Raw genomic sequence first — 10,062 nt, forward strand, 5'->3', positions numbered from 1 at the left:
ATCAAGTACAGGAACCTCTCTGCTTTACTCGGGTTGTTCCTGTTACTATAACAGCAGTGATTATGTTTGAAATCTGTTGCATTTCAGTAGGTAAGTGCCCTGATTGTCATGTAGCCTGCATGAATACCTGTATAATAATTACTTGAAGATCAAGCACAGGAACCTCTCTGCTTCTCTCTTGGGTTGTTCCTGTTACTATAACAGCAGTGATTATGTTTGAAATCTGTTGCATACAGTTCCCTTCTGTTGATATTTAATAAACACAGGCTTGTTGAGGTCATAATCATTCCTGTTGAGAAAAAAATGAGAGAGAGAGAGAGAGAGAGAGAGAGAGAGAGAGAGAGAGAGAGAGAGAGAGCACCTCTGTTAGGCTACTTTAAATACCTATGTTCTAAAGTTAATAGTGTAATTTTAACTTCTTGGCACTGGGGAGGTCAACAGTGGTTTACTGTGTACTTACACATTACACTGGAAAATTGGATACAAAGGTAAAGTGGAGTTTCCTTTTCTCAAATGTTTTCTAGCCAAGATATACCTGAGCAATTTATGTTTTCCCCTGTCCTAAAATACCACAATGTATGGAATGTATTGCCTCTAGCTTCCCACAAGTAATTTTTATTTCATATTATTTAAGCTATAGACGACAACTTTTTGTAGAATTTAAAGATGGGAATCACCATTTTTTTTATAAAGCGTAAAATTTGTAATATTTTTTCTTTTGTAATCTCTTTTAAAATTATTTATTTAATAACCACATAATTAGAATAAACATTTCATTACAACAGCATTGACATATTCAGTAACAATTTCCAGAGCTAAGCTGCATCTCTTTCAAAATTGGCTGTAAATTTTTCATTTACAGTTGAAATAACACAATTATACAATATTGTACTCAGTATAAACCCTGTAAGACATAAAATTGAATGAGGTTTTTTAATCTTTAAAAAAGATCTCCATTTCATTTTAAAATAAACTGTTTCATACAGAAAAATTAATTTTTAATGCAACTAACACTTAGATGTTTGCACATATGCCTCAAATCCCTATATACCTGATTATGACTAGTCACATTCTGTTACTTTCTGAGATCCTTGGCACCTGAGCATGGATATAAAATCATCAGGTGGATTTCAGTGGTAATATTTTTCAAATCTACTAATTATTAAGGGGCAAATTTTTATGCTTTGAAGAGTATTTAACAATCTTATTCATCTATAAACCCACATCCCAAATGGCACCTTCCCATAGTCTCCCCGACCCCACTGGACCCCATATACTCTCTCATCCCTGTTACTGTCCACTGTATTGTCAGTGCCCCCAGGCATTCCCCAGTGCTTGTCTGTCCACTGAATTTAGTCAGCCTACCTAGAGTTCCTTGTATTAGGAAAATCAGCTCTTCCTCATCTAGCAGCAATAAGTTGCCAATATTCCTTTAGATAAGATTGAGGTCTGCTATTCATTTTCCCAGTTCTATGCTGGGTTACTGTCTGGGAGTCTCTTGGGCCACCCTGGCCAACAACTCAAAGGAAGGCATCTCCTGTCTGGCATTGTTTCTTGTTGTATAGCCTTTAGCTATTCACATTTAAAATTAGTATTTCTTGCAGGACTAAACAGACTTTAAAGTATAATTTTTGTTTGTAGAAACATTGGTAAATTTAAAGCTCTTTGAAGAGGCATGCTAATTTTCTAGTTTTAAAAAATCTATGACAACTTTTTCTTTTTAAAGCTTATATATTCTCTTAATCATTGAAGTCAATTGCGAATAACTGCATTTGTGTAATAAATTTGTGATATTATGAAGATAATTTAAGAAAAATTCATTTTGGGTTATTACTTATACAATCAATACCTTAGGAAAATTAATTAATAATATTATATTAATAAACTGGAAATCATCTTAAGATTATTGTTATTGTCATTATTACTATATTTGTTCTACAGGGTTTCCCTGTAACTACAGCTGGCCTGGAACTCGGTATGTAGACCAGGCTGGCCTCAATCTCACAGAGATCTGCCTGCCTCTGCCTCCAGAGTACTATGATCAAAGGCCTGAACTACTCTGCCCAGCTAAGACTATTTAGTAAGAACTAATTCCTAATTAAGATGTTGGACAGAAGATTGAAAAATAGAGTTTACAGAAGGTGGTTTTTAAACTGAAATTTCAGAGTTAGTAAGAAATATTGGAAAGGTATTTCTTTAAATAAAAATACATAATTGACTAATATTTTTCTTCTGAGTATTAGCCAACACATTTCTATGCTTAGAGTCTGAAATCTGAGCTACAAATCTCTCAAGGACCAGCTCCTTCCTAGTTTTCCTGGTATTTCCTGTTTGAATCAAATGGAAATGCTCTAATAGGCTGTGTTTCAAGAGATTTCGTGTACTGCATCCACAGTTACCAGGGGCAAGGGATAAAAGAAGCTGAAATAGAGGAAAAGCTGTCAAACTATAATTTTGATGTTGCAGAACTTGTCACATTTAACTTAAAAACTTATGAAGTATGCTCCTCAACTAGTCATGAAAACCTATATTTAGCTACTTTCATTACCTACACACCACTGACCATAACTCCATTACAAAATGCTTGAGTCACAGTTTGGAAGATACAGGCAAATGTGGCATTTTCTCTGGAGAGAAAAGGTAACATAGACCTTAATTGTGTGACTTACACCTGTGATGAGAAGAGGCTGGACAACGGGCATGCTGCCAACTACTAAGCACCAGACATTGGGAGTAGGTACACAGACAGAAACTTCCTGAACATCTTTTACTCTCAGAGTGATTTTTATACAATGTATTTTGATGGTATTTAGATCCCCTCCTCCATCTGCACCTCCCCCCAGTAACCCCCGCCCAATTTACTGTACCCTCATATATATAATACAGCCTATAGAGTCTGATTTATGACTCCAAATATCCTTCAGTGTGGGTCCATCTAGTGGGCCCACCCAGAGTCCCACCCTGTGTAATTCACAGGGTCACAGCATGCTCAAGTCCTATGCAAGCTTAAACCAAAGTTCCATCACAGGCATGGGGAAGTGGTAAGAAACCCTAATATAAGGTAATTTTGGCAATTGATGAGTGCTGGGAGGAGGAAGGATCTCATTTTTAAACAAATATTCTTGTAGATATTGAGCACCATCAATATGCTGGGCACTGTTTAAGGAGCTGGTGCATGAAAAATACAGTGCATTGAGGTAGATGTTGATGTGGGGAGATAGAACCAAGGCTATGGAACCTTATCGCCTTGAACTATGCTTTAAACTAGAAGTTTTATTAGAACATATTTTGAAACCCACTGACATTTCCTTTATCTTCCTAATATTACATAATTTTGAAGAGAAGAAAAGATGAACAATAATATAATTACCCAGCATAGCAGCCCTTATAAATGGTGCTAGGATTGTAACGGCTGGATTCTGGATGTATACTATCATCCTATTGCAGTGACAGCTGCTTGCTTTATAGAAGGCACTCATTTTAAGAAGAAATAAGCAAGTGAGCCACATTTTTACCTAATGAGGTCATTTTCTTGTTCTCAATTTTTCTTCTCTAAGTTTAGATTAAATTTTTATCTTACTAGAGAGGACATTAATACCCCAGGATTCACCTTTATTTTACACGACTGTCCAAGGAACTCTCAATTTTGGTGCTAAGTCAAATAAGCACGATTTCTGACCAAATTCAGAAAAGAAATGGAATAGAAACAGAGAGAAAGAGAGGGAAGGAGGGAAGGGAGGGAGGGAGTAAAGACAGAGAGAGAGAGAGAGAGAGAGAGAGAGAGAGAGAGAGAGAGAGAGAGAGAGAGACTAGAATTAAGTGAAGAAAAAAAAGAGCAGTTGCCATTCAGGATTTACAAGAATACTTATATTCCTCATTTAAACTATATAACCAATTATCCTCATATCCAGTCAAAGATAATTTCCTTGGGTTCTTTCTTTGTGAATTCACCAAATAGTGTGCCAGGTGTTTTCTTTCTCTTTTAAAGAAAAAAATTAAAAAAAACTCTTTGAAATTGTATGAAGTTTAAATGATTTAAGTCCTGCTTTGAAAATTTAGCTTGAAGTCTGTTATCATCACCTTATATTTCAATATTTCATTCCTCACACCTGCCTTCTAGAGCAGTTTCAATCATGAATAACAGTGGGGGAGAAAAACGATAAACATTATGTGTGCAGCAAAGGTCTTGTAGTAGTGAGCCAACTTGGAAAAGGAGAATAACTATTTCTACAGGGTTGGACCCTGTGGGGATTCTGGAGTTCTGCCCCGACAATACCAAACTCTGCAACTTTATTCTCTTTGTGGTTTTAAAAAGACTTGATCTTTCTAATATTACATTCTGAAATCCAACTTAATAGACCCTCTATTTCTGGAGAGCTTTGTAGGCAGAATTATGGAAAATTCTTGTGGTTGTTGTCATGGTTTTTGATGAAGGAGCAAAGCACAGAATAAATTTGACTGATTTGCATAATGTTTGAATATTCACTGACAGTGATTCTGGAACTGAATCTTCTTTATGTTATAGGGGAAGCACATTATTTCTAACAGCTGGAAGATGGCTTGGGGACTTAAGATACTTTGGAGCTTTGTCAGTGCGCTTGGCATGAAACTGGATGAGTTGATGCAGAAGTTTGCTGAATGAGGTAATCAGAGCAAGTATGTTATAGTTGAGGCAGGTGAGGTTAGCCTGTGTGATATGATTTGAGAAAGGGTAAGAAGACCTGCTTAGTCAAATACCTCAGTTCCATTATCCAACATATTGAAATCACTACTTTGTGATAACCTCTTACCTGTACTTATTTAGAAGAAAGTGGGTTATCTGAGAAGCATATCAATCACTGTTACCTTACCAATCTTCAATTCAACAGGTACGTCTTCAGTAAGTAGGAACCTATAGGAATGGTACTCACAAAGGCTAATTTTGACTAGGAGATCAAGGATGGGTGGGGATACAAATTGAATACAAGGAGGCGGTAGAACTAATCATGGGGCCACATGGAAGGCCTCAGTGCTTGGCATCAGAATGATTTCAGGGTTGACTCAGTTCCTACTTCCAATGAAGTCCTAGAGTACAAAATCAGCTTATCATTGGGGAGTTTTTGTCTCAGAAAATGTCCCCAGATGATAGATGGGTCTTGTTTCCCTTGATTTTCCTGCAAATCATCACTGACATAAACTATATATAAGAGAGAGAGTTGAGATGAGAGAATTGAGAATGCAAATTCCCTTTTCTTTGCATCCTCATTCCCTCACCAAGTTTAATTCTCCTATTTTGCAGAACAATTTAACTTTCTACCTCTTACTTGGTTCCACTCCTACCTTTGTGTCTGAAAGCTCATAGATCCCACACTTTAGAGCTACAGAAAGTAAAGTTTTTATGTGTATGAGGGTTATGCTTGCATATATTTAAGTGCGCGTGTGTTTCCCTTTTCTTTGCATCCTCATTCCCTCACCAAGTTTAATTCTCCTATTTTGCAGAACAATTTAACTTTCTACCTCTTACTTGGTTCCACTCCTACCTTTGTGTCTGAAAGCTCATAGATCCCACACTTTAGAGCTACAGAAAGTAAAGTTTTTATGTGTATGAGGGTTATGCTTGCATATATTTAAGTGCGCGTGTGTTGTGCCATGCCAGCGGAGGACAGAAGAGGGCATCAGATCTCCTGGAACTAGATCTCCTCTAACTGGAGTCACTGACAGTTGCTAGCCTACATGTGGGTACTGGATTCGAACCTAGATCTTCTGTGAACCAGTGCTCCTAATCCCTGAGCCATCTCTCCAGTCCCTGAAAGTAAAGAATTTGAAAGCTTAGTCTTTCCATTTTCTTTCCCACATATTTCAGATCATAACTGAGATGCATATAGACTGAGAAGTCCCACTTTTTCAGTGCCACCAAACTTATGCAGTAGCTGCTGTTTGCTTGGCATAATTGTCCCTTTCTCCTTTCCTATGCAAATGTATTCCTCAATATGATCTAGTCAATGTAACATAAGCCATTTTGCAGTTTTGAATGGCTATTGATCTTTGTTGGTTCAGTGTTCTCAGGTTCGCAGGCCTGGTTCCTGCCTGTCTTGAGTTTACAGTCTACCCAGAAATTTTAGGGAGACCTGCAAAAATGAGGGAACCGTCCCACCAATAGAAAGTTATTATGCATTGGACATTCAATGTTGAATGACCACAAGACAACATAAAAACTTTGTTTTCCTAATACACTTTATTTCTGCTTCATAGGCTTTTATCACAGCTGTGATGAAAGCAATTATTTGATTCTTACTTGTTTAACATCTTTCCCGCATCTTTAATTCCACATCCCTTGGGTGGAGTGGGGGGGGCGGGTGTGCTTATTTGACTTTGCCCATCAGTGTTTTCACAGGGAAATGAGATGACTCCAGACTCTCAGAGAAGAGAGAAGCTGGTGTCAGCTGTGAGGATCACAAGCATTTGGGAAGCCTTCCCAGAGGTTCCTCAAATTCAGCAGAGGGAAAATCCAAAAATTGCTCTGCCTGACTCATGCCAGTCTCTGTCTACACCACAAGACTGTAATGACACATCTCTTTATCTGGGAATCCCCAAACTGTTGTTAAAATGAGGAAGCAGTAGATGCTTCATTTCCCAGTGTGGCTTGGACAGACTGCCAGCACAATATAGCTTGACCCATTCCTATGTGTGGCCCAGACTATATTTACCACACAGTCATATTCGGTTTCCATGGAATTGGCATGTTGGCAGGCAGCCCCCAAACCATACTGTTGCTGCTGTTCATTAAATCAGGGATTTGAGCACTTTGAAAGGAGCTCCATGAAGTACCATCTGTCTGAAATTTCTTACTTTCTTCAATGTAATGGTTCTTTTGCTTTTCATTCATGTTTCCAACTTGCCTAGGATTCAAAGATCACAAAACAAGAAAATGGCAGCCACCCCTCCCGTGCAATTCATGGTAGCGTGTGCAACGGGGATGGGAAGATATCTTTCAATCGTAAGCAGGTTTTTAAAACTTTTTCTGTGGCTCCTTATAAAGAAAGTCAGGCAGCTGGTAAAACATTTCTGCAGTGCTGTCAATTAACTTTCCCTTGTTTCCTTCAGAGAGAAGAGAAAGCGCCATCTCCACCCAACTGTGCTGTGACTAGAGTGCATTAAGAGGCACAAACAGCCTTTGAGCCTTTCCTTACAGATTTTCACAGACAACTTCAATCCAAATAAGGTCCTTGCTCCACTGGAGGTAACATTTCTAAATGGGTTTCAAATTCCCCACCAATCCCACCATTAGCACTGAGCATCATGTTTGACAAATGGACCAATTTGTTCAGCAGATTTGTTACCTGCATTTGAATTTCTCTGACACACTTTTAAGAACTAAGGTAAAAGTTTTATTTAGAAATAAGGAGGGTAAATACAGGCTTACAATTTTGAGATGCTTATGGAGGATAAAGAAACACTAAACTAAAACTACCGCTAGCCACATTCTGAAGTTATTTCACATGCCTTCTTCACCTTGGAATATTACATGTTTTGTTATAGGTACATGATAATATATACATGTTATGTATAAGTGATCCTGAGCTTTATGTTTAAAATAACATTCAGAGTCTTGAATATTTCTTTGATGTTAGAAGTTTACTTCCCTGAGGATAGCAGTACCCCTAGATGTCAGAATAGGGTGTCTGACTCCCCTGGAACTTGAGTTACAGATGGTTGTTAACTACCATGTGGGTACTGGGAATAGAACCTAGGTCCTTAGCAAGAGCAGCCAGTGCTCTGAATCACTGAACCATCCCTTCAGCCCTATAAAAATATTTTTATATGAATTTTACATTGCAACATTTGTGGGCTAATACTTTAATCTCTGTAAATGACTGGAGACTGACTCTAGATTGACACACTTTTCCTCTTCTGAGTACTATGTACTGTGGTTTTACTTATGTTCTGGGACGAAGGAATTAGGTACTTAAGAAATGCAGCTGGTGCTGCTTCCTGAAACAATAGTCCACTTTGAGCAAGTATTTAATTATATCAATGTAGTTAAGAAAATTAAATTATACCTTTGCAGAATATAAAAAAATAGCCCCTGTATTAATAAATTAAGCATTTAAAATGCATTTGGAAATCTTAAATTATCTTCAGGTGTGCAAAATAGATTTTAAGTTCAAACCCAGGTGGTCTCTCACCGATTTTTTTGTTTTGTTTTTAGGGGTCTTTTAAAATTGTTTTCCTCTCCTGGAAGACAGATTCAATTAAAGTTGTCTGGCAGTGAAAAACCAGTGTATTTCAAACATGCAGATGAAGATTCTCCCCCAGTGAAAAAATCGTACTCTCCTTTTTGGCTTCAATCAGTGCTTTGTTTTCACAGTTTTTTTCATCCTAACTTCACACTTCGGCCACATTTCAGTGCTTCTGTGACCACCACCTATTTCCCGTTATTGTGTTTCTTATTGCAGGCTGCCCTTCTTAGAACTCTTATCTTTCCATCATGGTTTTTGGTCCTTTTAGTTGATATGACTTTGCCAGAGGCAGGGAAAACTGAATGGATAGTTTCTATCTGAATGGGAACCACACAATAATCTATTAAAATAAGTGATAAATGTCCAAGGTGCTTACCACTGTGGTTGTAGATTTGTTGTTGCTGTTTTTAACTGTAAGCCAGAATGGAGCTTTCTGGATTTTAAGGCTTTTATTTTTTCCTTCCAACTCTTTTTCTTTTCTTCTTCCTTTTAAACTAAGGGTAGACCTTGATGTGTTGACACATCTCTTTTACATTGTTTTTGGCTAAAACCAGAAACAAATTATGTTGAAAAATATTGTGAGAACATCTCTTCTTCTAAGATTTCTAGCCCAATATAGTAAACTCCAGAGGTTTGGAGTGTTGAAATAAGACTTAAGAAAACATCCAGTGTTTTAGATTATCTGTTTAACCAAATCCCAGTGCTGAACTGCTAGAGGTTTTCTTATCTAGAAAGAACTAAATCTATATTACAGAGTGACTTGAAGGAGTAGCCAAGCCAGTTACTACCTACATGGGCTGGAGTCCTAAGCCCCATGATTATGCTTTAGCACATGGCTATGTGCATTTCTCAGACCAGCAATTATTTTGCAGAATTCTTTTCTCAAGCATGATTAAAATATGAAACTTTGAGGACTAGAGAGGTGGCTCAGAGGTTGACAATACTTGCTGTTCTGAGGACCCAGGTTTGATTCCCAGCACCCATGTGGTGGCTAACAACCATTTATAACTCCAGTTCCAGAGGATACAACATTCTCTTCTGACCTCTGCAGGGCATTGCATGTATATAGTGCACTTATACACATGCAGGCAAAACACTCATACTCATAAAAAAAAATAATAAAATCTTTTAAAAAATATGACATGTCTACTTTTCTCTGGTTATTATATAATAAAGAAGAAGTATACATTTAATGAGAACTCTAGTCATTTCAAGGTTTTTCAAAACTATTTATTATATATTTTCATAATAATATATTATTATATATTATTTATTTATTATATGTATGTTTTGTCTGCATGTGTGTGTGTGTGTGTGTGTGTGTGTGTGTGTGTGTGTGCGTGTGCGTGCAATGCCTGTAGAGGCCAGAATAATGTGTCAGATCCCCTGAAATTGGAGTTGTGGATGGTTTTTAACAGCCATGTGGGTGCTGGGAACTGAACTTTGTTTCTCTGCAAGAACAACCTGTTCTCATAACTTCTCAGTCATCTTTTCAGCCCTCAAAATTATTTTTTAATTTTTAAAATATTTATTTCAATTTTATGTATATGAGTGTTCTACCTGCATGCATGTAAGTGCACTTGTGCATACAATGCCCTCAGAGCTCAGATGAGGGCATTGTGTTGTAACTAGCTCCCATGTAAGTGCTGGGAACCAAATCCGAGTCCTCTGGAAGAACATCCAGTGTTCTTAACTGTCGAGCCATTTCTCTAATACCCTCTCAAGTTCACTTTTAAATATACTTATTCAAGAATTATGGAATTAATTTTTAAAACTCAAGAATTATAGAATTAATTTTTAAAACTTTCCTAGCTTGTGAACATCTTTCACACTTTAATAAATC

At 37.3% G+C, this 10,062-nt stretch overlaps 1 long non-coding RNA gene across 2 annotated transcripts in view; it reads left to right on the forward strand.

Moving 5' to 3' along the window:
- The window catches only part of LOC115072700, a 61,121-nt gene extending 51,939 nt beyond the window's left edge, over positions 1-9,182 (forward strand). For both annotated transcript variants that reach the window (XR_003851731.1, XR_003851730.1), the window contains exons 3-6: positions 4,526-4,643; positions 6,883-6,976; positions 7,084-7,219; positions 8,189-9,182. This is a non-coding gene — a long non-coding RNA (uncharacterized LOC115072700). The remainder of the gene's footprint in view (positions 1-4,525; positions 4,644-6,882; positions 6,977-7,083; positions 7,220-8,188) is intronic.
- The last annotated feature ends 880 nt before the right edge of the window (positions 9,183-10,062 follow it).

The sequence above is a fragment of the Nannospalax galili genome, unplaced genomic scaffold (assembly GCF_000622305.1).
Source record: "Nannospalax galili isolate Female #2095 unplaced genomic scaffold, S.galili_v1.0 scaffold461, whole genome shotgun sequence".
Classification (NCBI taxonomy): domain Eukaryota; kingdom Metazoa; phylum Chordata; class Mammalia; order Rodentia; family Spalacidae; genus Nannospalax; species Nannospalax galili.